The sequence below is a fragment of the Lygodium microphyllum genome, chromosome 25, assembly GCF_053477565.2.
Source record: "Lygodium microphyllum isolate KBCC chromosome 25, Lygodium_microphyllum_v1.1.10, whole genome shotgun sequence".
Classification (NCBI taxonomy): Eukaryota; Viridiplantae; Streptophyta; class Polypodiopsida; order Schizaeales; family Lygodiaceae; genus Lygodium; species Lygodium microphyllum.
This window is the reverse complement of record NC_141159.1, coordinates 91,065,320-91,070,619: the sequence shown is the minus strand read 5'-3', so window position 1 is coordinate 91,070,619 and position 5,300 is coordinate 91,065,320.

Genomic DNA, 5,300 nt, shown 5'->3' with positions numbered 1-5,300 from the left:
ATGCCACAAGGAAACACTTGGATGCTCGATCACTGCAACAACATGGTCAAGAGGATACAAAGTATCGCTCTTTGAGCCTCTGGCAATAACCCTAGATCCTCTGCAGATCTTCCATTTCCCATCGCCAAAGGTGGTATGAAATCCATCATCATCTAGTTATCCAGTACTAATCAAGCTCTTCTTGAGCTGTGGTACATGCCTTACATTCTGAAGAGTGAAGAGAGATCCATACTGAAATTGCAGTTGCAGACTGCCAATGCCTACAATGTCACATGCATAATTGTCCCCAAGATGGACAACACCATGTTGATAGTCTGTAAACCACTCACGGTGAGGGGTGACATGAAAAGTGTTAGATATGATCAATGCCCCACCCTCATTAGGTGCTACCAATGATCCATGGTGCTCAAAGTTGTAAGGCCCCCATTATGAGGAGAAGCCAAATGTGAGCCCGGACATTGGTTGAGTCCTGACTTGTATATCAGATGAGGTCTATGTGACCGGATGGCAAAAAGGTGACTGTTGTGGGTCTAATCTTTGGGTTAGATGGAGTGGTTAAGCTGGTAGCAACTCGAGGCACATTGCATTGAGTTGCGTGGTAAGGGAGTTAAAAGGGGCCCCTATTGTGGGGTCCGGGGGCCGCTATTGTTCCAGCTAGCCTTAAACTCTTCACCTATCTTCTGTCTAGATCGCCATCTAAGCTTCACACAGTGGAAGCGCACGGGTGGACAGAGCCATCTTTGTATCAGTTGTTTGGAGTTAAAGAATTTACTGATTCTCCTCTTATCTGTTGTGTACTCTCTATCTCTTTCTCAGATTCTGTTCGCTGCGCCGTGTAATATTTTACATGGTATCAGAGCCGAGGGGGCTCTAGAGATCGGAGAGCGTGCAAGAGGCAAAGGCTTCAACAGCAAAGAGAAACGATGTCGACTCCGGGAAACAGTTCTGGCGCATTAGGAAGCGGTGCAGGAGGTGGTGTTGTTGTACCTGCTATTCAAACACTAAGGATTCGTCCACCAACCTTCAGCGAAGGCAAGTTAGATGGTACAAACTACACCTTGTGGAAGTTCAAAATTACAACTATCCTTGATTCTTATGAGCTTCTGGAGACTGTGCTGGGAACTGACGCAGAACCACAGCCTACCCCCGACCCATCAAATCCTAGTGTGATGATTCCTCCGAATGCAGATCTTCTACGAGCTTGGAAACGAAGGAATGCAGATGCATTATGTGCCTTAGTTACAAGCTGTTCTGACAGTGTTTTGACTCTGATTCAGCATACAACCAAAGCGTCAGAGGCTTGGAATGTACTAAGGAGTCAGTATGAAACACGAAACCAAACAAGGATTCAAAACTTGGAGAATCAACTAGCAGCGGAGAAGTTTGTTGAAGGAGAGACGGTTGAAGCATTCATCACTCGGATTAAGAATCTGCGCGACCAGATGGCTGGCGCTGGGATACAAAAGACTAGCGAAGAGCTAGCTCGGAGGTGTCTTCGGATTTGTCCACAAAAGTTTGATGGACTAGTAACTGCCCTTAATACTCAGGTGAGACCTCAAGCTTTGACTTTTGAGGAGTTTTGTGCATTATTAATGGAGGAGGAGTTGAGGCTAAAAGCCCGAGAAGGAAGCAACAATGGAGATGCTGCATTCTCTGCCAATGCAAAAGGCAAAGGTGTTTCCTCCACCAAAAATGATGGTGACAAAAAGAAGAAGGGCGACAAGAAGAAGTTTCAAGGAGAGTGCTTCTACTGTAAGAAGAAAGGACATGCAATTGCAGATTGTCGTGTCAAGAAGGCAGATGAAAAGAATGGTACCCTTAAAAGTAAAGGGAAAGAGACAGCAAATACGGCTGAAGCAGAGTTGGAATTATTCATGGCGACCATTGAGGAAGTGTGCTCCTCGGCGCAAGAAGAATCTACCACTGACTCTTGGGTGTTGGATAGTGGGGCCTCCCGTCACATGACCAACAAGAAAGGTCTATATAGTTCTATACAGCCTCTACAAGAATCCATCACTGTGACGGTTGGAAATGATGCTAAATGCCCTGCTGCAGGCACATGTACTATTTCTTTTGTTGCTGCAAATGGTGAAGTCAAAAAGCTTTCAAATGTGTTGTATGTTCTCGAAATCAGGAGAAATCTCTTATCAGTTGCTGCCATAACTGATCTTGGTCATGAAGTGAGGTTCAAGAAGACATGTGCAGAAATTATTGATAGTGCTGGCACAATTGTTGGCAAAGGAGAAAGAAGGAACAACCTGTATGAGCTAAGTGCTCTTACAGCCACCGCTGGAGTGGGCACAAGTAAGCTTTGGCATGAAAGGTTTGGACACATCGGATTTGCAGTATTGAAGGAGATGCAAAAGCAAGGTATGGTTGCTCACCTACCTACAATAACTGAATTGAAGGAACCATGTGAAGCTTGTATGATGGGCAAGCAACAGAGAAAGGCATTTCCACAAGAAAGCAAGAATAGAGCACAGGCTCCTCTAGAGTTGGTGCATGCTGACTTGTGTGGAAAGATGCCTACACAGGCCTTGGGGGGATCTTCTTATTTTATGTTGATTGTCGACGACTATAGTAGGAAGATGTGGGTGTACTTCCTTCGTGATAAGGCTCAAGCTTTTGGTAAGTTTAAAGAATGGCTAATACTTGTTGAGAATGAAACATGGAAAAGTGTGAAGAAATTTAGAACAGATGGTGGTGGTGAGTTCAACTCAAAGGAGTTTGAAGGCTTTTGCAAGAGCAAAGGGATCAAGCGTCATTTGACGACGCCTCACACACCTCAGCAGAACGGTGTTGTGGAACGCAGGAATCGCACCATTGTGGAGATGGCAAGATGCATGCTAAAGGGCAAGGGATTGCCTAACCATTTTTGGGCTGAAGCTGTTAATACTACAGTCTACATTCTAAATCGGAGCTATACAAAGGCTCTCAAGGGAAAAACACCTCATGAGGCTTACACTGGTAAGAAACCATATGTCTCACATTTCAGAATTTTTGGATGTGAATGTTATGCACATATTCCAGATGAGAAGAGAAACAAGTTACAACCAAAAAGCAGAAAATGTATCTTCTTGGGTTATAGTGATGAGCAGAAAGCTTACAAATTATATGACCAAGAGGCAAAGAAGATCATCGCGAGCCGTGATGTGGTGTTCAAGGAGGAGCCGCATACAGTGGAGGAGGAGAAGGCAAGTTCTTCCACTTTATCATCAAGCGAAGAAGTAGTCCACTATGAACCTGTCCCGAGAGCTATCCCTATCCTTAAGGAGGAGGAAGCATCATCTTCAGATGATGAGGAAAAAGTTCACCAACCTGACATCACCCCACCGGAAAAGCCATTGCCGCGCTGGGTGAAGCAGCTCTATGACCACAATAATCCTATGCCTGCATCTGTTGAGGAGAAGGCAGACGGACCAAGGAGGTCTCAGAGAATAGAGGAGCAAAGAAGGGCTTCTGCTCACATAGTCAATATGGCCTTGATGGTTGAGATTATGAGAGAAGTAAAGGAGCCAGCTGATTTAGAAGAAGCACTTGCAGATCCATCATGGAAGGCTGCTATGCAGGCGGAGTATGACAGCATAATGAAGAATGACACTTGGGCGCTAGTGGATCGACCAGCAAAGCGGAAGGTTATTGGCACCAAGTGGATCTGGAAGGTAAAGTTCAAGGCTGATGGTACCTTAGAAAAGTACAAAGCTAGACTAGTTGCCCAAGGATTTTCACAAGTTGAAGGGTTTGATTTTCAAGAGTCATTTGCCCCAACTGCCAGAATGACCACTATTCGCACAGTACTTGAAGTTGCTGCCCACAAGAAGTGGCCAGTGTACCAAATGGATGTTAAGTCAGCGTTCTTAAATGGTGACCTCAAGGAGGAGGTGTACGTGGCTCAGCCACCAGGGTTTGAGGCCCCCCATTCTGAGAACAAAGTGTGTAAACTGAAGAAGGCATTGTATGGGCTGAAACAAGCCCCCAGAGCATGGTACCAACGAATAGATAGGTTCTTTTTAAACCTAAACTTCAAAAGATGTGCCTCAGATGCTAACTTGTATGTTTACAGGGATGGTAAAAAGTCTGTAGTGATTGTCCTATATGTGGACGACCTTCTTATTACAGGTGACTATGAAGATATGATCAACCAAACTCGAAAGGCTTTGAGTTCTAAGTTTGAAATGACAGACTTGGGCTTGCTGCACTATTGTTTGGGGATTGAAGTTTGGCAAGAGCCAGGAAAAATCTTCATCTCTCAGAAGAAGTATGCATGGGAGATCTTGAAGGCATTTGGCATGACCAAGTGCAAGGAGATAGCTACACCTATGGAGGTGAATGCAAAGTTATCCGTCGAGGATACATCAGCACTAGCAGACATTGGGAGGTATAGGAGGTTGGTCGGCAGTCTGATCTACTTGTGTAACACCAGACTAGATATCAGTTTTGTTGTTGGTGTTTTGAGCAGGTTCTCAAACAAATCTCATGAGAGTCATTGGAAGGCTGGGATGCGGGTGCTCAGATACTTGAAGAAAACTCTTGACTATGGTATTACATACAGTTTCGGAACTTCTCTTGTGGGGAACTGTGACTCAGATTGGGCAGGAGACATTGATTCCAGGAAGTCAGTTTCTGGTTATTGTTTCTCTTTGGGTTCAGGAATTTTCTCTTGGATTAGTAAGAAGCAACCAACAGTGGCATTGTCTTCTACAGAAGCAGAGTACAAGGCAGCTTGTTTTGCTGCATGTGAGGCCGTATGGTTGAGAAGGATTCTATGGCATATGGGAGTGCAGGATGAAGAACCAACTGTGCTGAGATGTGACAATCAGAGTTGCATCGCCATTGCCAAAAATCCTGTGTTTCATGCACGCACCAAACATATAGAGATCCAGTATCACTATGTGCGTGATTTGATGGAGGATGGAATAGTGGAATTGGTCTACTGTCCAACAGAGGAGAATGGAGCAGATATCTTCACCAAAGCACTTACGAAGGATCTACTTCAAGTTCATCTTCAGAGACTCGGCATTGGGCCGAGGAGATAGTTCACCTATGGGTGGACATTGAGGGGGGGTGTTAGATATGATCAATGCCCCACCCTCATTAGGTGCTACCAATGATCCATGGTGCTCAAAGTTGTAAGGCCCCCATTATGAGGAGAAGCCAAATGTGAGCCCGGACATTGGTTGAGTCCTGACTTGTATATCAGATTAGGTCTATGTGACCGGATGGCAAAAAGGTGACTGTTGTGGGTCTAATCTTTGGGTTAGATGGAGTGGTTAAGCTGGTAGCAACTCGAGGCACATTGC